Source organism: Podarcis liolepis (genome assembly GCF_965112155.1).
Source record: "Podarcis liolepis genome assembly, chromosome: 3".
Taxonomy (NCBI): domain Eukaryota; kingdom Metazoa; phylum Chordata; class Lepidosauria; order Squamata; family Lacertidae; genus Podarcis; species Podarcis liolepis.
The window spans coordinates 32650205-32676805 of NC_139557.1; the positions used below are offsets into that span (position 1 = coordinate 32650205).

Sequence of the window (26601 nt, forward strand, 5' to 3'; positions counted from 1 at the left end):
GTGACAAGAAAAGTCATTGGAACCTCTTTATCACTCACTCTGATAAAGTTACAGGGACCTTCTTTGGGCCAAGAGATAGTTACCATGTACTACACTGAGAAATATTTTTACCAGATATAATGATGATGATGTAATACAGTCAGCATGTATTTAATAAGCATGGACATGTCTATCAGAGCAACCATATGAAGTCTAGCTTTGTGAAGAGTTGTTTATCTGTATCGAATGGTGTGTGTGTGAGAGAGAGTGAGTGAGTGAGACTACAGACAGACAGAGATACTGCAGAGTGCAAATCAATGGATTACATGTCATCCAGCTTTATTTATTTTATATCTTGTATCCTAGAATAGCTCACTTATTTTTGGAGTGTGTCAAACTCCCAATTAGATGTCAGTGACAAACTTGGCTCACACACTTGGGACTGAACTGAGCACCTTTGAAGCCAAATACCACAACTCTCCATTTTTTACTTGAGCCAAGATGACTAGGTTGTTTCTGCTAAGCAGCAATTGAGTCCCTTATTTTTTTCCTCAGGGCCCTAAGCAAGCACCTAGCATAACTCATAATGAGCAGCAGTTTACACAAATCCAATTAAGGGCTGAAGGTTGAAAGTATGGCTTCATAAATGTATTGATGTAACTCGCTGCCTGACTCTGCAAAATGCAAAGTTGTAGGGCAAGCATCTTCAAACTCGTTCAAAATAGGATCGTTGTAAATTTTCCTATAAGGGTTTCCTCCACCACACACACACATGGAAAAGAAGCCAACATCTAAGTATTAATGAACACTATAACTCTCAGCAGCTTTCACATTAACAGAATAAGTCTAAACAAGTCTATTGGTAGAATCATTTCCAGATAATAGAATCACTTTCAGGTAAGTGGGTATAGGATCGTATAGGCTGGTACTTCCCGAAGAGCTTGTCCGCAGCTCTGCTTGTGTCATGCCTCGAAAGCCTGGGTCTGAGCAGTTTTCCACTTGAGCCGCACTTTCTAGGCATGGGTGTGAGTGGTTTTCCTCTTGCCCCACTCTTTTCAAAGGGAAAATCCAATCTTTAGTACTATATCAGAGCAAACATCAATCCCGAGAAAACTTGAATTGCTGTTTGCTCTGATTGAGAGCCAAAGAGCAGTTTTCCCCAGGGGAAAGCAGTGAGACCAGAGGGAGCATGGATAAGTCCTTAGTAATACTCTGAGCAGCCTCATTTAAATCTATTGATTAACTGAAACCAATAGTCAGTTTTCAATACTCCAATGTGCCAACTATTATTTTTATTTTCTATTTTCTCTGTGTATATACTGCCCTTCCTTCCACAGCAGCCCTGGGCTACCAAGTCAAGCAAGTGGAGGCTGGGAAAGAACTCTACTTAAAGAGTTTGCTAGAAGAGGAAGGTCTCCAGTAGGTGCTGAAAAGGCAACAGGGACAGCACTTTTCTAATACAGTATCTAAAAGAAGGGAAATCCACAGGGCAGATGCCACAATACTAAAGGCCCAATTCTTATATCCTGCAGAATGGACTTCCTGGTAAGATGGCATTTGCAGGAGGCCTTCACCTGCAGAAGGCACAATTTCATACCCTCCAAGAGTCCTGATTTGCCAGGGGCAGTCCTGGAATAACAAAAGCTACCCCAGCTTCTGATTTGATTCCGGAATGCCACTGTTTCCTCTGCCACTGCAGCCAAGCTCAGGGAGGAGGCTGGAACTTGTCCCAAGTGAGGGTGGCAGCTGTGAGAGAGCATCCGGTTGCCTCTCCATGGCCACTGCTAATGGCCTTCAGCAGTTTATAGCGACTGCTGCAGAGTGGACAAGGAGGAAGAGGAAGAAAGAGCATTTGGATTTGTTATCCTGCTTTATCACTCCCCCTAAGGAGTCTCAAAGCAGCTAACAATCTCCTTTCCCTTCCTCCCCCACAACAAACACTCTGTGAGGTAAGTGAGGCTGAGAGACTAGCCCAAGGTCACCCAGCAGCTGCATGTGGAGGAGCAGCGAAGCGAACCGGGTTCACCAGATTACAAGTCCACCGCTCTTAACCACTACACCATGCTGGTTCTCATGGGAGGAGAGGCTGCCATTGCTGAGGCATAGCTCCACATGACATGCAGGCTTTGAGGGGTAGGCAGAGTGCAGCGAATGAGAAATGTCCCATCTGAGGATTGTTGGTGGGTGTGCAATTTCCTGTATCCTGGTCCCAAGCTGTGTAGGGGCTTTATACACCAAAACCAGCACCTTGAACCTAGCCTGGTACTGAACCGGCTTCCAGGTGTGACTGAGATGCAGACCCATGTCTAGCCAGAAGTCTCACTGAGTTCAGTTGGAGTTACTCCAAGGTCAGCGTACATAAGATTGCAGCCCAAATACCTAAATTATAGTTGCTCAGCATGGATAACCCAATCTGAACATGTTAAATAGCAATCTTTGAGAAGAGCTCTCTGCTTTTTGTTTGTTTTTGTGGGTTTGTATCCTTAATCCGCCACACTCATTTGCTGGTGTCCCTTTCAGTAATGAAAAGATATGAATTCTCTTCTATATCCAGTTTACCTTGGCTTATTTTTCTAATCCTTCTATTTTGTAATTTGCGCAGATTCGTCTTGCGGAAATAATTTGAGTAGTGTTATAAAGTTAAATACACACAAGCCTTCTCAGAGCTGGATTTGACTTATAATTTCTCTTACATAACTTTTATAATGTTGTCTAGCAACGAGCTCAGTTGGTATGAATCCAGATCTTCAGTCCTATCTGTCTTTCATGCTTTCGTTACAAGAAGTTTTGAAGAAAAGAAAAGAAAAAACCCACAAGAGTTACTGTACAACCTCTGTTATTAGTTGACTGTGTGCTAATAATAGGACATTGGAACATTTTCATGCTTATTAATAGAATAATGTCAATTTTCTAGAAAACTTGCAGTCTTCTTTTTCCATGATAAAAAGTACAGCGTTCACCATTCACACTTTATAGTCATTTTAATAGGCAATTACAAAGCCATTATAACTCTCCATGTTCTCCTGCTAATAGGAACTACAGAGTACACTATATATACACTGTTGTATTGTTAATTTTCCCTTCTTCATAGCCAGGAAAATGGTTGAAGGAGAAGAGCAGCACTTCTGATTTGTGTTTACTTGGAAGTCCCACAGAATTCAATGGTATTTGCTCCACCCAGAATAGACCAATTGAAAATTATGGGCATAACTAACTTAGGTTGGGACGCGGGTGGCGCTGTGGGTTAAACCACAGAGCCTAGGACTTGCCGATCAGAAGGTCAGCGGTTTGAATCCCCGTGATGGGGTGAGCTCCCGTTGCTCGGTCCCTGCTCCTGCCAACCTAGCAGTTCGAAAGCACGTCAAAGTGCAAGTAGATAAATAGGTACCGCTACAGCGGAAAGGTAAACGGTGTTTCCGTGCGCTGTTCTGGTTCACCAGAAGCGGCTTAGTCATGCTGGCCACATGACCCGGAAGCTGTACGCCGGCTCCCTTGGCCAATAAAGCGAGATGAACGCCGCAACCCCAGAGTCGGTCATGACTGGACCTAATGGTCAGGGGTCCCTTTACCTTTAACTTAGGTCCAGAAATGTTAATGGGTCTACCCTGAGTAGAACAGCTGGTTACAAACTATAGGACTTTACTGTCTTTTGGAGAAGTAAAAATCCAGATCAGTGTATATGAGAGCTATTGGGCTATAATCAGGGTGTCTCAAGTGATTGTATTGTATTGAAGTTGCTGGAAAAGCATGCCTGTATTTTTCCATGGGGCTTGAGCAGTGATATTTTTCTAGAAAAAGAGTTGCCAGAACTCATCATGAACGCCTCTATTGTTCTCTTGCAATGACAATGATGATCACCTGAGATGTGCCAAAACTGTGTTCTGGTAAGTTCCAGCTGGGAAAAAAGCCCTGGGCTTGAGATGGAGACCTGCTGTAAATTTCCATTACAGAGGTGGAGTGATCTAACTCTTTACAGCCCAGTCACATGCAGTCACAATACTTGGATGGGGTTACAAGATGTTTGCATATGTTAATGAAGAAAGTCCTCCATCTTAGACCACACTGGTTTTTGTTCTCAACTGCTGCGAAGAACAGACGTGCTTTCTCCCTGGAAAAAACAGCCTGAGGCAAATAGGTTGGAAATGGGAGAGAGAAGGAGGTTTGAATAATAAAGTCATGTCTTTACTGAGAGTGGTATATATCTGATGCAACATATTTCCATTGTTTTTTGTAATGTTTGGAGCTAAGTTCTGTTAGTAAAGCTTTTTGAACCGTTTTTGGGGGGCTGGAGAAGTTAATTTCTAAATGGGAATTAGTTTACAAAGAGAAAAAGTTCTACTTGAGTTAATTTACAAAATCCGTCAAAGCAGAACTTTGCACTTCTACAGTTAAAGTTTCAAATTTATTATTATTATTATTATTATTATAATTTACACTCCCCACCCACCTTTTCTCTTTTTCCTAAAGATATTCTGTAATGCTGCTGCCTTGGCAATCATCACCATATTTTTTCCCCTTTCTCCATTTGTTTTATTTTTCCATTATTGTTATGGCCAACACATTGCACCGCCTGCCTCTGATTCTCTCTCTCTCCCTAACCACTAAAGTCTCATAACAAACCGACAGAAACATTTACCTGAGGAAGCTTAACAAAAAGAAAACCCCCCAAAGAATATAGAACATGCTGCCCATCATGATGCTACTAACACACACAAAAACCTCTTTGCTAAAAAACCCACGTCCTTTGAATACATTTCCATGAAAGGTCAGGAAAAGGGTTAGAACTACTGGGGTTTTGTCCTCAGAGAGGGAGGGATTCCAAACAGTCGAGCGTTTTAAACATTTATCTAAAAATAAAAATTTAAAAGATAGGTGCTCAGCCTACCAAAATAGATTTAATTTTCTTTTAATGTTCCTGTAAGCCTGCCAAGATTTAAATTGGATGTCTGGATTCAATTCTGGTGGAAGGAAAATGATATTACCCAGCGCAAGCCCACTTTGGGAAAGTTGAGAGCTTTAAAAGTTTTATTTGCTCATCAAAATAACATGCCCAAGCAGTGCACAGCCTACGAGTCTTTCAAAGGCAACCTATTGCACACACCCAGAAGCTATCCATCTCCTGGCATATTTCATATGACTGTGCCAGGGGCAAAGTGTAAGGCTTTTAAATATCAGAGAGGAATTCTTATTTAATTGACTCTCCATTTGATGGGCCTTGCCCACTTATACCTATCTGCTTCCCTTCCTTCATTAATTCGGCCTCACTGGGGTCATCTGTCATTCTGCTGCTTCTGAAGATGCTCCACTCTAATGTGCTCTTTGCTGCTGGATGCTGTTGCTTCTGCCTCTTCTACTGGACCAATGTAAGAGAAACAGAAGAGAAAAAGACTCTTTTGGAAACACAGGAGATGAACATCGCGTCATCACTTTTTGTCCTCTCTTCATATGCAAAGCACAACATCCAGCAATTATCAAATAAATGGCTCTCAAGTTGTGATGGTTTCTGTTCCAATATGCAACAAAACAATCAAATATTTCATTGATCATTCCTGTTTGATTCCCCCCCCCTCCAATTTTCTCAGCATCCTCTTTCGGAAAACTATCATTATTAGGCTACGCATGGAACGTTATCATTTCCAGCCACTTACACTGGCTTAAATTGTTTTAGGACTTCTTTCATTATTTTCTCTGGAAAATTGTAACCGATCCTCAATTAGAACCATGAATTAGATGTCCAGACTATTCTTTCTCTTATTGTTATTAGTCAGTCACTTTGTGCAAAAGTCTCAGAGAGACTTCACAAGATAAATATTATTTACAGTATTAGAAGACTGAATGAAATACACACATCTGAATTCAACCCACAATCCAGCAGCCACATCTTACACTGGGTAGCACAGAAGTGAATTGAAAGCTGTTGTGGAAAAGTTTTTTTTTTAAAAAAAGGATTAAAGAAAAGAAAACTTCACTCAGTGAAACAGAACAGAAGATGTGGATGAAAAATATATTATGACCTCATATTATAAATCAACAGTTAGAGAAAGAAATGGTTGCAAGCCATGCATAAGTCAGAAACACATTCAATCACTGGGAAAACTGTGCACAATTCAACTACCTTGCTATAAAAATGTTTCTTAGAACATTCTTTTTCAACGATTTACAGGTGGCAAAAATAACTGCAGTGTGATTTTGACATTTGTTTTCTTCACAAAAGGTGTACAGGTAGTGGAAACACTCAGTGGATGGAAGGACACTAGACAGTACCCAGTAAACTATCTGGTAGGCCTACAGATGCTGCTGAACTACAGCTCCCATCAGTGCCAGCCAGAATGGCCAATGGCCCAGGATGATGGGAGTTGTATTAAACAGATTCATACACCAAATTACAGAAGAAACAGAATAGATGGACCTAGTGAGGCAGGCATGGATTTGGTTAATCTTTCATATTATGGTGAGGCCAAAATTTGGTGCCCCGAAATGGATCTTCTCAATTATAGATCTTCTCAATTTTGCATCCCTTCAGCTCTGTGCTCTGTGTGGGTGGACATCCCAAACAGCCTTAAATCTAGTGCTGAGTGAGGCCCATCACTGTTCTTTACAACATTCTCAAGATTTTGGACACTTCTGTTGGGAGAGAGAGTCCTTTTTTGATACTCAGATGCTGAACTCTACAACTCACAATCAGAACATGTAAGGTTCTTTTCCAGTTTCAATGGTTGAGCTGGTTTTGATATGAAGACTTAAGTCAAAATTCCAGTTTGCTTATGGAGCTCCGTGGGTGGCCTCAGGAAATGTACTGTCTACCTTTCTAGCCCTCCATATTTATTATGTAGAAAAGTGAGACTGGTGCACATGTTACATTTAATTCTGCTTTCTCCCCTAGGAAGAGATGTCGGGAAAAGGCCTGTATTAAGAACCCTGCTGGCATGTGCACCAATCACAAAATTCAGTGCAGGCCAACTTGGGGTCTGTTCAGGTCAGCTTCATTTCTCCCTCCACCACTTACTATTGATTTTTTATTTTATTTTTAATGCTATAACTTTCATTGAACTTTTGAAAGAAGTGAATGAAATTTGCCTGCCAAATTTCAGAAGGATTGCTGTAGTGGTTTTCCTACAAGGGCAGCCATTGCAATTGGGTGGTGGGTGGTGTTTTGTTTGTTTGTTTGTTTGTTTGTTTTAAGGAATTTCTTAATCTCTTCTAATATTTTGTGAGCAATTAGTTTCAAAACTGCAGACATGAAAACGGCAGCCCTGGGTTTAGAAACAAAACACACACACAGTGCCAAATTGCAAACAAATAGTCTGGCATTTTTTGTGATAACTATCTTTGAATTATTTTTTGTGTGTGTGCTTGGTGGGGTGGGGAATTCAAAGTGATTTACTTTCTATGCAAAGTTGTTCCATCCGATTTCAAGATTAACCTGTCAGTTAAAATGAAGATGTCCCTCTACCATCTCCCCTCTACATCCTGTAATCTTTCTTAAGCTTAGAGACATTTTCACTCTTGCAAAGCTGCTCCCTCTCCAAAGCATTGGAGACTGCTGCTAAAATCATTACCTCTGATTATAAACTAGACCTGTCATTCACACAGCAGCTCCCCTCACCCGCATCCTGATCCTGGTGTTTTCTTTAAGCTAGAGACATAAGTTTTGATTCGGCAAACCTGCTTGAGATGGTGAGCTTAGAGATATAGTTACGCTTTTAGTTGACATTTGTCTGCAGCATTTTCTAAAATGTCTGGATTGCTCAGACACTATGAATCACTTCAGGTGGCCCTGCACTGGGTAACTCAGCTCTATAGAGATTCTCCCTCACCTCAAATGAACCCAAGGTTCCTCAGAGGCATCCTGCCTCTGTTTGGGATTCATCCAAATCCCATGTACAGCCCTAGTGTGCTCCCCTGTTTAATATAATTATTACATTACCAGCATTTGTGTGAAGCCTGAATCAGGGTTCAGCAGACAGTACAATAACAATGTACACTTGAGTACATTCTTGGTTCTTTTGGTTTGTAACAGCTGTATTGAATTTGCATTGCTTTCCTTAAAAAAACCTCCCATATGTACATTTTTATTTTATTTTATTTTATTTTATTTTATTTTATTTTATTTTATTTTATTTTATTTTATTTTATTTTATTTTATTTTATTTTATTTTATTTTATTGTAAAGGGTGTTTAAAGAGATAACAGAAATAACTGGGTTAAAGCTGACCAAAAGTCCAGAGGCCTCATTATTATCAATTTATGATGGGGTGGAAGGTTCACAGGACTTGCTCACAAATTTATTGACAGCTGCACGAATTATGACAGCTAGGAAGTGGAAGGGGCAAGCAGAATATAAAATGAAGAATGATATAAAGAGGTGTGGGATATAGCTATTAATGATAAGTTTACATGTGTCATTAAGGTACGATGGGGAATATGCAGGAGAAATGGTTTTGAGGACATACGGAGGGTGTTTGTAGAATTTGCACTGTTAAAATGGAAAGGGGTCAAACCATCTCAAGAGGTGTTGAAGTTTTGGGAGGTTGGGTAGTTACAATGGAATGGTCTTGGTGGTGGGGTGCACACTTTTATTCTTATTTATTTATGATGGTTATTTTGTCAAAATAAAATAACCCATAAAACTAGAACCCATCTTTCCTCCAAGAAGTTCAAGCTGGCATACATGGTTCTCACCATGTTGTGCTAACATCAATCCTGTGAGAGGTAGGTTAGGCTGAGCGACTATGACTGGTAATGAGCTACATGGCTGGGTGGGAATTTGAACCCTGGTCTCCAGATCCTAATCCACTACATACCACATTGGCTTTCACTGAATTTATTTTCCAATTTTGGCTTTTGTCTGTCGCCCAGTAGAACTGCTGTGCCTTTTTGTGTCTTAAAAGAACCACAGCAGCTGCAAAAGATCTAGAGAGAACAAGGCCAGCACCTTGCAATTTATTGGCTTGTCATAATTGTTCCTTTGCCCCAGGAAGGAGTGTATAATAAATCACTTATCCAAATGAGTTTGGGTATTCTACGTTAAAGACGTTTGAGTTTAAAACTACTATTCTTGGCCAATTTACAATGGATAATTCTTGCTACCTGGTTATGTCTCACAAGGTAATCAATACTTGACAGAGCAGGGCAACCTGTAATGATGCAATCTATTGACTGGGTGTGTGACTGCATTCATGCTGTTTGTCATTAGTTGTAATTTTGGGGACAAATCTGTCGTTGGATCTTGAATGGCAGCTATAATATACTCTGCTTGAACATGAAAGTTTGCTCTGTGTTCAGGAGTGTAATTGATTTCTTTACTCTTGGCAGGAGCATCACTCAGACTCCAGCCCATCTTCATTTTGCATCTCTTAGGAGCAGAATTAGAGAAGGGGTAGGGCCAGCTCCCCTCCTCTCCAGTCATCCTCACCAGGAATGATGGGAGTTGTGGCCTAAGAGCATGTGGAGGGCCAAAGGTTGTCCACTCCTGAATTAGAGATTTGATTTGCTGATTGACGCTGTGGGTTAAACCACAGAGCCTAGGACTTGCTGATCAGAAGGTCGGCGGTTCAAATCCCTGCAACAGGGTGAGCTCCCGTTGCTCAGTCCCTGCTCCTGCCCACCTAGCAGTTCGAAAGGACGTCAAAGTGCAAGTAGATAAATAGGTACTGCTCTGGCGGGAAGGTAAACAGCGTTTCCGTGCGCTGCTCTGGTTCGCCAGAAGCAGCTTAGTCCTGCTGGCCACATGATCCGGAAGCTGTACGCTAGCTCCCTCGGCCAATAAAGCAAGATGAGCGCTGCAACCCCAGAGTTGGTCACGACTGGACCTAATGGTCAGGGGTCCCTTTACCTTTTTAACACAATCTTATTTGTTGGGAAGGGAGCATTTGCGATTGTTGGTTTGACAGAAAGAAATATTGCATAGAATCTGTCATCCCATGCTTGCAACTTCATCTGCATGAGATGATCTCCTAAAGCATTTTCTCTCCTTTGCTGGCTCCCAGATAATGAATAATCGCAGCAATGTCCATGGTTATTACATAATATGGGAGCCATCCACGTGTGCCTTGCATATGTCATATGTTCTAGCTGTCCCTCTTTACAATATTGCAATGAGTGTTGTAATTTAGAGACACTTCCTTACAAGGGACATAGGAAGGGGAGTTAAGGGATAACTTAGAGAGGAGCCCCAACAAATGTTGTTCCTACCTATAACTGATCAGCAATAAACCATTATATTAACTTATTTTACTTGACCTTTATGGGGGTGAACCCCACGGCATCAGACATAAAGAGCAAACAGACGTTTGAAGAAGAAGTAGGGGCAGCTGAATACTGTGGACAAGAAGAGTCCCACACAAACATTGAGACCTGGTTGCAGGAGGTAGCAAGAGAATGGTAATAACGGAATGTTTGCAACTGTCATCCAGCCTACAGATGTCTGTCAACATTACTGAAAAACTACAGAAAATTCAGGCAATGATTTGAACTTTATCCATAGGGTGCCATAGAAGAAAAACCAGATAAACTATCTACAGTGGTACCTCAGGTTACATATGCTTCAGGTTACACACTCCGCTAACCCAGAAATAGTGCTTCAGGTTAAGAACTTTGCTTCAGGATGAGAACAGAAATCATGCTCTGGCGGTGCAGCAGCAGTGGGAGGCCCCATTAGCTTAAGTGGTGCTCCAGGTTAAGAACAGTTTCAGGTTAAAAACGGACCTCTGGAATGAATTAAGTTCTTAACCCGAGGTACCACTGTATTTTGTTGCATGTTGTTAGGAATAAGTACAGGAGATATACAATTTCCTTTCTGCAGAATAAGAAAAGTGAATAAGAAAAGTGAATATAATGCCTGAATGACTAAATTCAACGAGTATTGTATACCCCCAAAACACAGATCATTGAAACACATAGAGTTTTTTGTACACATATGGGAAATTGATGGGAATATAGAGCAATAGAGGCCCATGGGTTAAAAACCTCTTAGCAAGCCCTTTGCACTTATTAGACTCTCTGAGTTCAGAGCCAAGATTTTTCTGTAGCATTAAGGAAAGCACAGTAAGGAATAGACAGTTGCATGAAGAAGATGTCACGTGAGTGGGAGAGGAGAGCTTAAGAAATGCAGAGTAGCAGAGCTGGTGAGAGCTCAAGCCAGCATGACTAATGGTCATGGATATTTGGAGTTTAGAGTCCGGCAACATCCGAACAGCCACAGATTCCACACCTCTTCAGGTAAAGGAGGGTGTGCCATCGCGAAATATAAAGACACCATATACAAACGTAGGCTACCTATCCCTCATAAGTTTAGTTGGAAAGGGCTCCTTTGGTCTAGTTGCCACCACAGCAGAGCTGTACAAATGGAGAGGTGAATCCCACACTTGTTGATTTCTTTCTCCTGCATTGAGGTAAACAAAGGCAGAGCAATTCTAAACAAAGGAAGATGGTGGAACTTAATGCAGTCTTAAATTCAGCAGGTGCAAATTAACTCTATTGCAAACTCATTTCAGGTGATGGGTTACTGCCATCTGAGCCAGCCTAAGTCTGGCAGAGGGAAAACAAACCCCTCTTTTTGCCAGTATAATTGACACTGAGTTGCCAAGTCACATGACTGAGCTAAATGGAGTTAAGATCCAGTGTAAGTCCCCCTGCCCTGCCTCTCCAGAGCACACATTTTTCAGGGCTTATCCGTTTTTCATAGTGTGAGCCCTGGCTGAGCCAGGTTGAGCGACTTATACTGGCATAGCCTGGCTGTGCTGCGAACTGATCAGCCGAGCCATAGAACTGCCAAATCCTAACTCGCTCAGCTCAGTGGATCTTGGGTTCGGATTACCCATTTGTAAACTTTCTGCTTAGATCTTTCGGTGGGAGGGGAGTAATTGTTCACATCAACCTTCATTTGCGGTGTATTCTCTCAGCCTCTTCATAAATCTATTTGAGTCATATTCAAATCATGTAGGACAGTATTAAACTCCAATAAAGATAAAATGAAGTGAATATAAGCCAAAGGTTTATGTTGGGTGCTAGTTGCTAATCCAACAGCGTTTTGTTTATTTAATCATATTTTGGTGTTTCCGTTCCCCCTTCTCACTATAATTCTTCCAACTTTGCTCCTGTGGTTCCAGACTTCTCATTTATTTTTCTCTCACAGTTAGGTATTATAGCACTCATTCTTTGCTTCGGTTAATGGAAAATGACCTTTTGGTTTCAGGCTTCATATCTGTACCTTTCTTACGGCTGGGCGACAAACCGCCGAATGAATTTCTCTGAATTTCTCTTTCAACAATTCAACACCTCCGTCATACGAAATGTCTTTCTGCTTGTATTAATTTTTTGGGTCACTGGTGTCTTCCCCATTTTTTAATGTCTTCATTTATATATGTAAATGCTGCTTTTTATATTTAAGAAAACCCATGATTTTTTTCTTAAAATTGAGTCTTTTTCTAAAGTTATTAATAATTGTCTTTTTAGCTGTAGCATTTGGTTTCAGTTCCCCTCAACTTCTCTGTTGCTAAGCTAGATTTCTTCGCTGCAACTTTTAAAAGTGCTTTTCTTCTATCAAGACAACCGAAGTTATGTATTATTACGTGTTCTTAAGTGTATGCAATTGTGCCTCTTACACTGATGGAAAGCTCTTTGATCCAGCAGAACCTTCCATCAGCAGGATGGGAAGGGAGGCAAATTTTATGGATTTCCTCCTCCCTCTACTGCCCTCCATGTCACTTCTCATACTGCTTGAAAGGATCACCCAGCCCTCCAGTATAAATTTCAGAGGAGCAGTGGAAAGTATGAATCCGCAAACCAGCCTTCAGTTCCACTGAGGAAAGGCCTCATTAGATCAAGGAGCCTTCCATGATTGCAATGCACCTCATTGGACATGTCAAGTCATTATGAATATGGAGTCATAATTATTATTATTATCAGCACAGAATCATCTATACTGACACAGCAACTCTCTGGGGTATCAGACAGGGATCTTTCCCTGCCTGCATACTTGGATTGTAGCAAGGACCCTCTGTGTGCAAAGGAAACATTCTAGCAGTGAGCTACAGCCTTTTCCCCAAAGTGACAAGCCAGGGTGATCTGATTCTCTCTTTCTGTTGCTGCTGCTGCTTGTGATAGAAGCAGAGCTTCCCTTCATTTTTGCTGCCTGCAAATAGGATGGTGAATTGAGGGGGATATTCCAACTTAGCCCTAAAACCACAAACCTTGGGACAAGCCAAACCCAAGAGCCACTGGGATGAACAAATTAGGATCTAGTGGATCTCGGGCTCAGCCAGTGGTGTAGCGTGGGGAGAGCACAGGGGTGGTTGCCCCAGGTGGAAAATTGTTAGGGGGAGCAGAATTTCAACACCTGGTGCTGCCTCAATACAGCTGCGTGCTTCCGTTGCTGGAATCCATTGAAAACGGCTTCTCCATGGGAACCCGGAAGTGACCTCTCCAGACAACAGAAGGACTCTTCTTTTCTTATCTCTGCAGCTGTGATATCCTGGGCGACGCAGACACTGTTAGGTAGTTGAATGTGCATGTGTCCTCCATCCGTTTCCGTACTCCATCCGTTTTCTTCCCTCTCTCCCTTCTGTGTGGCCCTGGGTGCTGTCAACCCATGCTACACCACTGGCCTCAGCTGACTGGTTCCTGGCACAGACAGACTACACCAACATAATCCCCTCATCCTTGCTCAACAAGAGATGTGATGACATGAATCCTGGCTCAGCCACCTGAGCTGAGATTGGCAGATCTTGCTGGTGTAAACTCTGAAAAATGGGGGGATGGCAGTTTCAAGAATGGATGGAGTGGGGAGACTTATGCTACATCCAAACTCTGCTCAGCTCAGTCACATGACCTGGTAACCCAGCAAAACATGGCAAAAAGGGTTGTTCAAATCAAATTATTCTGAAAGCTTGTTTTCTCTCTTCCAGGCTTTGGTGAGCTCAGCCTATAGTAGCTCCCTTGCTGAACAAAGTTTATAACAGGGTTAATTTACACCAGCTTAAGTTCAGCTATTATTAAGTTCTACCGGCTTCCTATACATACGATTGTTCTGTTAGCTGGATGAAGAAGTACATGTGGAGCTTATAGTGACCCGATTCTTCTGCTGTGACTACTCACAAACAGCCTTGTTTAAAAAATCAGGGGCATTTGTGGAGGGGGGAAGGGGAGGATGTCAGAGGGACGTGGCCATGGGAATTATGTTTTCAAATCCGAATTCTGTGTTTTTTCCTCCACTCTCACAGAATCAGTGCATATAAGCAACCCTGGCTATTGTTGCCAATTGAATCAAGGGGGCGGAATAATTTTGCACAGTGAAGGCTATGCATTTTAGCATTTGCAACTCAGAATGGTTTTTTTTAAAGATGCTCATAAAAAAATAAAATTTAATGAGCAATTTAAAAAATAAAAAAGTTGGGCAGTTTTATTTGCTATCTTTGCCTGCAGGTTCTATTGCAATTATGCTGGTTAGAAACATTTAACAAACATATTTAAAACTGAATATATAACAAGTTTATTATATTTTACAACTTGATCCTCAAGGCATAAAACTGAGTAGGTCCTTTATTGGGCTAAGTGTTGATATCGTTTATTGGATCTGCACAGTCCAAGTTAATTCTGTCAAATCACCCAATAAGGAGAAGGTCATGGAACTGAACCCCCGAGTTATCGCAAAAGTTTACACAATGTTTTAACAACTGTTTGGTACAATGAGAGTTTCTGCATCCATTTCAGTGAAAGTAACACGACTAACAGAAAGATACTGACTTGGGTCTGAAACTAAAGCACCCCTTTCCATTCACAAAAATGTATTTGAACCAGTTGAGGATCCTGCTAGCAGAAAAGCGATAGTCATAGTTTCCTCCTTCTCCAATAGTGGTCCACGTAGTGGGCAAGAGCAACAGAGCTATCCTCCTGGCACTGCAGTCACTACAACTTATCTTGACAGTGTTGGGGTGATATATGGCGGTGAGATCAGGGCTGCATGTGCTACACATCAGTAAGTGTGATGGGTAGGACTTGTTCTTAGCATGTTACTGGGTGGAGGAATGGCAGGAGGCACCAGCTAGGGAACCTCCCAAGGGAAGAAGGTTCAGAGCCAGGGGATTGGTGGTGGGATGACAATGAGTGATCAAAGGGAGAAGAGAGCAGACTGGGAGGAGGAGGTGTCAGAGGCTGAAGAGGTAACAGGGCTTAGTGAGCAGGAAGAGGCTGGGCAGAGAGCTGTCTAGAAGCAGAGGCAGAAGCAGAAGGGGGTCACGAAGCAGAGTGGAGGCAAGCTGGCGAAGAAGCCAGGGGATCCCGCCCTCCTGTTGTAAACAACTTCCCTCCCCTCTGATCTTCCATAGCACAAAGAAGAATGAAGAAGGCAAAGAGAGACAAGATGATAAAGGCTTAGGCTGCTGGGGAAGGAACCAGGAGAGGAACCTTAGAGAGTTGTGGGAAGGCAGGGACCTTCAGTCCTCACAACTGCCTCATTGGGGCAAGGCCTGCTGGGAAGAGTTGCTGTGATCACTAGGCCTGCATTGTTCTGGGTCCTTTGAATAAAGAGTTAACTTCACTGACTCCAGGTGTTTTATTGCTGACCTGTCCCTGACTCTGGCTGCTGACACTGTGTGAGCATTTTATGTATTTTGCATTGCTCCAGCAGATCCACACCATACATTTAAAGCAGGCCCAGCACACATTTAAAGCATCTGACTCTGCCTACAGAATCCTGGGTCACATGACTGAGCTGGAGAGAGTTAGGATCCAGAGTAAGCCCTCTCCCACCCTTCCAGTCCTGCCCCCTCCCTTCCAGGTGTCCAGGGCTTATCCTGGCATATGTTCTGCTGGCTCGGCTCAGCCAGCTGGGTCACAGCTGAGCCATGATGGGGGAATTACAGCATGTCAGCATATCTTTGGCTGAGACTGGAACCAACCACATCCCAGCTGGCTCATCCCAGCAGATCAAGGGACAGTATTTTGCCCTTAGATGGAAATCTAATAGAGGGGCTACTTCTGCATCTCCCAAAATGGGGACAGGGAATAAGATGTGGATTTTTGTAAAATGTGCCTATTCTGTACATAGACACAAATTTAGAAATAATGGTTATTACTGAAAAATAAATATATCTCATCATGGCGAGGAAAACTGTGCCCAGATGACTTGTATGATGTCAATATGCTGCCCAGGTGCTAACGTTTGATGGACAGCTTCAAGGTACCTGCTCTCCCTTTTAACACTTTTTGGGGGGTCTTTCCAATTGATTTCAACCGGACACTATTTCAAGCAGAGAACTGTCCTCTCTAAAGTAGGACAGATGGTCACCCCAAACTGTAATGACCTCTGAAACATGGGTGCTGCCCCAATACAGCTGCTTGGGCTGCCCTGGTAGGAAATCAACAGTGCTGTTAGTCAGCCTTTTGGGAGATGTTGGATGTTGTTGGAACCATTCCCAAATTCCTACATGCAGTGAATACAAGAGACCAGAAGTTGTTGACCCAGATGCCAAAGTGTACACTTTTTAAATGAAAGTGAAGGAGATTAGTTGATAAGCTTGTTTTGATCTTGGCTTATGCCTGATCCTTATGGGGTCTGGCAGCTTTCAGAGATGAAAATCTGCCTTGGGCAATTATGTCAAATGTAGTCCTGACCCCAGCTAGGCATTGCATCAGCATTTGTAATGGAAAAAGTGCATCTGCTTCTTGATGGAACCAGAGCCCTCAAGGCAATTCTAACTACAATAGTTGATGACGTCCAGGAAGGAAGTGCTTTCAGTAGAGGAACAAAACATTAAGTAACATTAACCTCAGGGAATAAACTCCGGGATAATCCTGGTTGAGTCAGCCTGGCCAAAATAGCTGATTTGTTTATAAAGGTCCACAATCACGATAGCAAATTGTTTGGTTGATGCTGCTTGAATGCTAGTAGAGTGGATTAGGGACAAAAAAATCACTGATATGGGTACCATCTAATTATTTTTCTTGGTGCTTCCCAAAGGTTTCTGGTCGGCCACTGTAAGAACAGGACACTGGACTGAATGGGTCACTGGTCTGATCTAACAAAGCTCTTATGTCCTTCTGCTTCTCATTCTCCCCTCAAATGGCACGAGTGTGGCATGCTTGGGATCATCCCATTTTATCCACATAACATCCCCTGTGAGCTACATTTGGTTGAAGGCTGGCATCCTACCCCAAGCTACCTAGTGAATTTCAAAGTTAAGCAAAAAATTCAACCTGGGTTCCCCAACTTCCCATCCAGATTTTTGCATTCTAGTTACACCATGATGACTCTCTGAAAATGGATGTCAGACCTCACCAGCAGCAATAAACAAACAAACAAACCTCATACTGTAAAGAGATTTTCTTGGTGGCTCTGTAGATGGAGTGATTTGACACTGATTTATCATCAACACGATCTGCTGTCCAGATGCAGGGCTCACATAATTCACAACATTGAGCCAGATTCAACTAGATAGTTTCACTAGAAGAAGCCAGCATAACAAGTCCTGCCACTGCAATGGGGCTTTGCTCTGAACCCCCCAAATCATCTCTGAGTGGGTCAGGAGAACCCTCAGAACAGTGCATAATGGGAGATCCTTCTGGCAAGTAGAAATCTTGAATTTCTCCCATTATCTTTTTAGTAGAGGAGAAGGGACATGCTTTCTCCTCCATCACAGAAAATAATGTAGCTGCTCAAGTAAATGACTTAACCAACCCTTCATCATGTAGGAACAACCAAGGGAGCAGAGGCCAACCAGCTACATTAGAAAAAAACAAAACACAGATCTTGTCTTAAACTGTGTTGGTGAATGCCATTCTTGCAGTATGTTGTCATTTTTTTTATTAATGCATTTATATTCTTCCTCTCTGGCTGCCTAATGACTCACGGATGGAGCTATTAAGGAGAGTAGTTGTGAGAAATAATGAGCTTTATAAGCAGGGAAATATCTCGGAGATTTTGCTTCCAGGGAGCAGCTAGCCGATGATTTGAATAGTGGTAATTCTGATCAGCTTTCATATTTCCATGCACTATGTTTTCCTGATGGGCCAAGGCTCTCTCTAGGATCAACAGATGGGCCACTGTAGGGATGGTGCATGACTTCAAATGTGGGAAATGTTTAATGTGAACTTCCCCATTGCTCATGTATATGGTCCCATTCAGCATCAGCTCCAGCCCCTTTCAAGCTGAAGTGGGATCAAAATGTACATTATATTCTGTCTCCTAACCCTTCCCTTTCCAACCTGTTCTTGAACTTCTCCAAGCCAAAGACCTTACCTTAAGGGAGGAAGAAGATGCAATACTGCCAGTGCGGTGTAGTAGTTAGTGTGCTGGACTAAAAACCTGGGAAACCAGAGTTCTAGTCCCTACTCAGCCATGACATTCACTGGGTGACCTTGGGACAGTCACTGTCTCTCAACCTAGCCTACCTCACAGGGTTCTTGTAAGGATAAAGAAGAAGATGGAGAACTGTATATGCCACCTTGAGCTCCTTGGAGGGGAAAATGGGATATAAATGTAATCAGTGCTATTTTTCTAGAAGAAGCAGTGCTGGAACTCACCATGAACAGCTCGCTCATGGCAATGGAGCCCACCTGAGAGGTGTCAGAACTGAGTTCCAGTGTGTTCGGCTGAAAAATAAGAAGCCCTGAATGAAATAAATATCAGGAATATGAAGATAGGAGATAACTTGCACTCCTTGCCTGGCAACGAAACATCATTTCCTTCTGGTGTGATTATGAGGCATATAACGCTGGGCAACAATATTTTACTTTTTGAATGTTGTCTAGATTTCTACAACTGATTTAGGGTATTTTTGCACTGCTGAATCAGGAAATGGCATCCGTTTCTCTCCATCGGGTCAGGTTTTCTGTAAACTGAATGGTGGGCATTGATAAAGGTAAGTACACGTAAATTGCATGTTGTTTCACCATTTTTCAAACTTCAGGGCTTGAACTTCTGTTTCTTGGAACTCCTGGAATGCTCAGCAGCACGGAGGTCTCTCTTCAGAGTCCAACAGTAGTCAGCCATCATGACTGCGTCCCAGCGACCCTGATACCTGGTCTCAATCTCTTTCCTGTCCTGATGGAATCTCTCCCCCTGCTCGTCACTCATTGAACCCAGGTTCTCAGGAAACCGGTCCATATGTGAAAATAGGTAGTGCATCTTGACGCTCATGTTGCAGCCCAGGTTTCAGAAAGCAGTCAGCATGTTGTTGACAAGTTCTGTGTAGTTTCTGGCCTTATTGTTGCCAAGAAAGTTCTTCACTACCAGAACAAATGCCTTCCACGCTTCCAGTTCCACTTCGTTCATTGAGCTTCTGAACTCTGGATCTCTGATGAGCTGACGGGATCTGAGGACCGTCAAAGATGCCAGCTTTCAACTTCTCCATGGTCAATCCTGGAAAAGCCTGGCACAAGTAAATGAAGCAGTCACCATCCTTGTCCAGAGCCTTGGTGAACTGCTTGATTAAGCCGAGCTTGATGTGCAGCGGTGGGAAGAGTATTCTGTCTCTGTCCACCAGAGGGTTGTTGATGACGTTCCTTTCTTTGCAAGGCACCAATTCCTCCCACACAGGCCAGTCTTTCTTCATGTAATGCTGAGCACGGTCCCTACTATCCCACATGCACAGAAAACATGGGTACTTGGTGAAGCCAGACTGTTGTCCCAACAAAAAGTTCACCATCTTCAGGTCAACACAAATAAACCACTTATGCTGATCATAACCAATTTTCTCCAGCACATACTTCATCGCTTCATAGTTCTCCTTCAGTGTACTCGAGTGAGCCAGGGGTATAGAGGCAAACTGGTTGTCGTTGTGTAGCAGAACACATTTCAGTGATCACTTGTGGCTGTCAATGAACAGTCTCCAATCTTTGGGTTCGCACTGTGGCACTCCAAGCTTGAGCAGAAGCTGTGCAATATCTGCACAGTACACCAAGTCCTTCTCTTCCGAGAAAAAACGGAGGTACTCTTGATGCTTGTTGCGCAAGAAGCTGATGCGAGCACTGTCAGAGAGGAGGTTTTTTTCCTTCAATCTGGATGCCAACAGTTCGGCAGAGTCCTTTGACAAGCTGAGGTAGTGAACTAGATAATTCAACTCCTTTTGGGGAAATGGATGTGGAGCATCATCTTCAAGAACCACTTCTTCTTCTTCATGTCCTTCAACACTGGAGGCATCTTCATCACTAATGTCAGGAAGATCTCTGAAGATAGGCACTGGAATTTCATCACAATGAGCTACAGGACGACGTGCTGATTGAAGATCAGGATACTTCGTGGGGCAGCTGCCCCATTAACTTAGTTTTGATCCCCCAACTTTATGCTTTGCTGGACCAATTTATGGAAGATTTTGAGGTTTTATGACTTCAAACTGATCCCTTTTCGACATAATCACCCAGAACTATTGGACGTGAATACTTCTTGTCATTAAAATAATCATTTCCAATCAAAACAATTATTTGACAAGGCATTTTACCCCCACCAACTTCTTCTAAAATGCTCCACACAAGCGTACATGTGAACAAAAACGTAAAAAAGACATGTGGCCATAGCTCAAAAACTTGACCTGATTGAGCAAAACCAAAGTGATTTTTGGATTCAGCGCATCAGATTCATCCTAAATCAGCTGAAAAAACTCAGACAACAAATTTGTTGTTGACCAGTGTAATTTTAATGAGACTAGTTCCTGACCCCACAGGAAGGTACCTGGAGCCACTCTGGAAGGTACCTGGAAGGTACCTGGAACCACCTCTAGCTGGAGGATGGGAGATGTAATGAAAATGTTAAACAGTTGAATCTGAGCAGCAGAGAGAGGGAGGGCTAGGTTGGTTCTTTTTTGGGCCAGGCTATGAAATATATACTTGAAGGTGCTACTGGGTGCAGGGTGATGCTTCCTTGGAACTATGACTGCTTGCTTGTGTGCCTTCTTTCTTCATATCTAGCTGTCACAGGAATCAGTATGGCTTCCTAATGTTGTGTGTTGCTGCCTGGTGCTGAGAGGTGGAGAGGCAAGACAGCAAGGAGTTTGGCAGGTGCAGGTGCAGTTGCAGTTGCAGGGGATCAGACTGGTTCTGCTACTGAGCCTGCACTGCAATGAGCTCCCTGGCGCTTTGTATGCTGAACAGGTCAGGTGAGCAATGCTGTCCTGACAACCACTGTTGATCAGAAGCACTGTATCTCAGCAGTAGATCATCTGATTGACATGGAGAAGGTCTCAGGTTCAATCCTTGGTCCTTGCAGGATAGGTTAGGAAGCCTCTCTGTCGGAAACCCAACAGCCAGGGTAGACCAAAGGTCTGTCTATGTTGCATGCCCAGGTGTCCCCATCTTAAACAATAAATAAGGAGACACAAGAAGTTCTTATTTTGGGTGAAATCAGGCCACAACTTTATTGACTACAAATGTAAGAGGTTTGGCATAGGCATTGAGTAGACCACACTCCTTCTGGTCTACCTGCCCGAAGTACTTAATTTGGGGTCAACCGGAAGTAAGGGAGTACCCTCTCTGGATTGTGCCTGGGAATCCAGACAGAAGCATGTCCTGTGGATCCCTTTAGTGGGATACTCCATTTACCGGAGGGGCAGGCAGAAGCTATAACCTTCCCTCGCAAACAAATGCATAATAAACCACACTGCAAATCTGCAGTTTTTGACAAGGAAACCAGTTGTGTCATGCAGTATCTTCTGAAATAGAAGGTAAACAGATATAAGGCAGATAATCTGTCACATAGGAAATCAGTTTCATTTCACATAAACAGCTGGCGACACCTTGGAAGCTTCTGTGAGTAATTTCAATGCATGGAGCAGCGACTGAGGTTTTGAAATGTAGCAACTGTGCTACAGTGTCATTCCCGAAGCAATTGCAGTGGGCGTCAAAATATTTATCGACCTCCAGCAGAACTAGATCATTAAGAAAGAAGAAGTGTGCATGTTAAGGTCAGCCGACCTGAGAAAGGAAGAAGGGCTGGAATCAATGAAGACATCTCCCCTGTTTGAAAGCATAAGCTGCTGATTACCATTCGGTACACAGGAGAATGCCCGTGCACTCTGCTCCAGAGGGAGGCTTGGGGGCTCAAAGAAAGCCCCACAGAGAGACAAGGTGCCTTAGGCAGGCTTGAAGCAAAAACACTGTGAATGATTAATTACTTCAGCAAAGTCGGTGTTCTAAAGAAAGCACAAAGGTTGCAGGCTTTATTTGCACAGGGAGGTGGGAACCCACAAAACTATATTTCAGTAATTTCCTGAGTCTGAAAGTGCTCAAGTGTCAGTGCAATGGGGTTGCCATCTTTTCTCCGACAGGCTTCATTTGCCTTTGCTGCATGGCAGGCAGACGTTCAACAGGTCCAGGGCATGCAGTGGAGGGGAAAGCATCACCTGTTGATCTTTTTCAGGGCACCAGAGCCCTTCCAAAAAACAAAATGGCAATCCTAGAGTGTAATGATGAAGCCATCACCAATGTTTAGAGAGGAGAGTTTTGGCTAAAAGGGGAAACCCCAGTTTATGGAAGGAAGGTTTAAAATTTACTGCATGCAATGCTTTAAAAGAAAAAGAGATGAAAATGATGTATAGATGGTATATTACACCTGTTAAATTGGCTAAAATGTATAAGGTAAGCAATAAATGTTGGAAATGTAAAGAAAAAGAAGGAACATTTTATCATATGTGGTGGGAATGTAAAAAGGTGAAAAACTTCTGGGAAATGATATATAATGAGATGAAAAAAATGTTGAAATATACATTTATTAAGAAACCAGAAGTATTTCTACTGGGCATCGTAGGAGAAGATATAAATAGAAAAGGTTGTAAGCTGTGTTTATATGCAATGACAGCAGCAAGAATATTGTTGGCACAAAAATGGAAGCAAGAAGAAATACCGACGAAAGAAGATTGGAGGATGAAATTGATGGACTATGCAGAATTAGACAAATTAACAGGAAGAATTCGAAACCGGCAGGACCAGAGATTCACAGAAGATTGGTGTAAATTTACGGACTATTTGAAAAGTAATTTTGATGATCAGATTACATTTGTAGGTTTGCAAGAAGTTTTGTGAGGTGAATAATTTGAATTATGCATAATTGGATAAAAAGGAAGATGTTAGTTAAGATAATTAAAGGCAATATGAATTTAAGAAATGCAGAAGAAATGATAAAAATGGGGGATCATCAGAGGTGCTGATGGAAGTCCAAAAAGATTGTATAAGATGTGAAATTTTGTGGTATGTACAATAATTAATATGCTTAAAAATGAATAAAAATTATTTTTTTTTTTTTAAAAAAAGGGAAAACCCCAGGACTGAAAAGCACTAATTGCACGCTAACCACATGGATTTGTAAATCTGATTTCTTCGTTGATGTGATCTCTAGTGAGCAGAAGTGCTCTTGGCTCAGATAACGGGCTTATAAGTCAGATGGCTTATAAATACCACTGGTGGCGCTTGACTATTCCTTCACTCTAACAGCACAGAAATGCAGCGCAGGCCTGGTTCTCACAAGCAGATGGGATGGCAAAGTTGCTTCGGGACTGGATGACTCTAGACTATGAGCCAATTTTTGTGGTGGGGGAGGGAACTTGAAGACACAGGAGGAGCTGCATTGCAGAGCAGGCTAACTGCTGCCAGTTACTGAGAAGGCAGGGAGCAAAGTATTGGGGAGTTAGGCACGGTGCAGGTGCAATGGCAGAACTGATCTGCTTCTGCACTGTGCTGCATTGCCCTTAGCCAAGCCAGCCATCAACCACACCTGCACCACCAGCTACAACCGCACGGCACTAAGTGGAACATGCCAAAGTCAGAAGTGGGGGAGGCAGGGTGGGTATGTCATATTGGTGACAGGGATGTTGCATGTCCCCAGGGCCCACTATACATGTTTTGCTGCTCTGTGTTTGGTTTCAGTACTTGAGGAAGCATAAGGTGGGTGAAGGAAGTATAAGCTCTTACGGAGCGTTTCAATATCCATTTCAAAGCACTGTGGATTTAAGTAACCCTGCTCAGTTTGTTCAAGGTGTAGCAGAGATATGTAAGAGATAGAGACATGCTTCCATCTCTGTGCCAAGGATATGAGATGTCTGTACCTCCCTTTTGCATCAGAGCTGTCATTCTGCCATGATTGTGCTTTGAAGTTTCTGATTAGATTCAGGGGGCTGACTCGTATTTGATTCTACCCGCCCAACCCACCCAAGGATCTGCTAATCTTGCAAGAACAGGCTCTTCTTGTGAGATTTACAACCCTTTCTTGCTTCCAAATGCCTTGAAATATCCTCCAATTTTGTTGCAGTATTTCAACAACCCCTGGCTGAGCAGAACAAATAATAATAAAAAATCAATACCTTTTTTACCTTGGTACAGGAGGGCAGCACAACATCAGTGCACCTCTTCAGCCCGCTTAAAATCCTCGTGTTATGACGGGACTTGCTAAAAGCATAAGTGGAGACAAGAATCTGTTGAAAGGTGCAAGCTCACCACTTTAGACCTCAGTAGGAAACTTTCAGAAACAAACCAACTGTAGTTATAATTAGAGGTGGGAACATTTGCAGTCTCTGGCAAATAGTTTCCAACTTGGCTCCAGTTTCCACTCCACGATCACAGAGAGAAGTTTGTGTACATGCAGCGGGAGATAGAAGCCAGGAAAGCAGTACCCAGCCTGTGTTTTATTGTTTCTATTTGTTCATTCTTTGACCTGCTTTCTGCTAATCTGCCAAACGCAAAAGCCACATTCACTTACCAGAGCAAAGAGGGTCCTGGCAAATAACCTCACAGCTCCTGCTCTGAAAAACGACAACCTGGAGTTGTGTTCCTCTGCATTCGTCTTACACAACACCACTTTGTGGGACACATAAGGCAGCAAAGAACTTCAAACATACCTCTGCAGATCGGTGGGTGCCTGCCATAGTCTTACCACTGGGTAATTCACCCTATGAAACTTGCAATTGAGTGACTCCGTTCAGCCTAGCTTGCAAATCAACCTTTAATAGACCAGCTTCAGGCTCCCTGCACTGATGATTCATCTGATATAATTACTGTCTTTAACACAAACAAAAAAAGTGAGGCGTTTGGGTTAAAGCAGGGAAGAGTGGCAGCTTTCGGTTTCTGATAGAAGTTGTGTATGGAACGACAGAGGTCAGGCAAGAGAATTTTAGCACTCAAGCGAACTTGTGACTGTTGTAGCAGCAGCAGGGTGGCTGTGACAAAGTGCAGTGACATTTACAAAATCCTTTGATTGCTAGGGACGATTAGGTGCCCTGCTTTGTCAAAGGAATAGGTACTATCTCTCTGTAACTGCTGTAAAAGAGACAGTGCTCAGAGGAATAAGTTGCAATAAAAGTTAGTTAAGCATCAAGGCTGGTAATATTGGCGACTGTAATTCTGGAAACTGTGACATGTTTGGCCTCCTGTGAATGCAGCTTTTGCATGTGTGTGAAAACAAGTGCCACCAGAAATAATGAACGCTTCTCATTCAAACTAGCAAAAGTTCCGGCCCTCCAAGTGTCCCTATTTTCCAGGGACAGTCCCGGATTCACAGAAGCCATCCCAGTTTCTGATCTGATCCTGGAATGTCCGGCTTTTGCTTCAGAAGCCCCTATTTTCATTAGAGAAATATTGGAGGGTATGGAGTTATGTAACCCCTGAGCCAAGGAGATAAGTAACTAGGCAACCTTTAGAAGAAATCTGAAGGCAGTCCTGTAGAGGGAAGTTTTTTAATGTTTAATGTTTTATTATGTTTTTATATTTGTCGGAAGCTGGCGGTGTATAAATAATAAAATCATCATCGCCATCATTGTCATGGAACAGGATGTCCCTATTTTCATCAGAGAAATGTTGGAGTTTATGAAAATTCAGATTAACAAATGTGACCACCACTGTTGGAGGCAATATACTAGGAATCACAGGTGAGTAGGCATGGTGAGGAAAGGAGGCTTGACTAGATAGGCCTCTGGCCTCACTCAACAGGCTGCTTTGTATATTCCTGTATTCTATATCCTGACTGAGAGGCCTAAAATCCTTTGGGAAATTTCACAAATTTCGATCAATTTTCTTTCAATATAATTTCTATAGCCTTGAGCAGAGAATGTTGCTTTTGGTAAAATTTGGTAGCAACTTAACGTGACTAGCCTAGGTATGGTGGAGAAATTTGGCCTGCTTTGCAATTTAATCCAAAAAACCTACCTTATTCACACTTCCTGAAACAATATGTAGACAGAGATGCAGTCATCCTTTGAAATGTGCACATCTCCAAATTTTGTGGTGCAATTCTCGAACCAAACAATGAATACAAAAAAATGAATATATTAGGACGAAGTGTGCATAAAAATGCATATATTGTAAAAAACAACACACAAAATGCATTTTATTACGGGGGAGTGCTTGTCAAAATGTGTGTATTAGGCAACATTGCATACGAAAAGTTGAACTGCACATTAAAAAGTTTATGAATTTTTATTAGGATTTTTTAATGCATATTTATGCCAATATGTGGAGAACTTATCCTACATTTGGAAAAATGAGAAACAAAGAGAAAATGGAACTGACAGATCCATCAATTCCTAGACCCAACCTCATCAAAGTTTCTTTTAAGTTCCCTTAAAATTCACACAGGTTTTCCTCCTGAAGAGGACCTTCCGAATTTCTCTCCAATTATGGTTTTAGCCACAACTGATGGGCTGC

At 42.4% G+C, this 26601-nt stretch overlaps 1 long non-coding RNA gene across 1 annotated transcript in view; it reads right to left on the minus strand.

Moving 5' to 3' along the window:
• The window catches only part of LOC310703506, a 48446-nt gene extending 24079 nt beyond the window's left edge, over window positions 1-24367 (minus strand). The window contains exons 1-2 of the long non-coding RNA XR_014524202.1: window positions 24276-24367; window positions 18502-18570 (exon numbers count right to left, since the gene is read on the minus strand). This is a non-coding gene — a long non-coding RNA (uncharacterized lncRNA). The remainder of the gene's footprint in view (window positions 1-18501; window positions 18571-24275) is intronic.
• Window positions 24368-26601: the final 2234 nt, after the last annotated feature.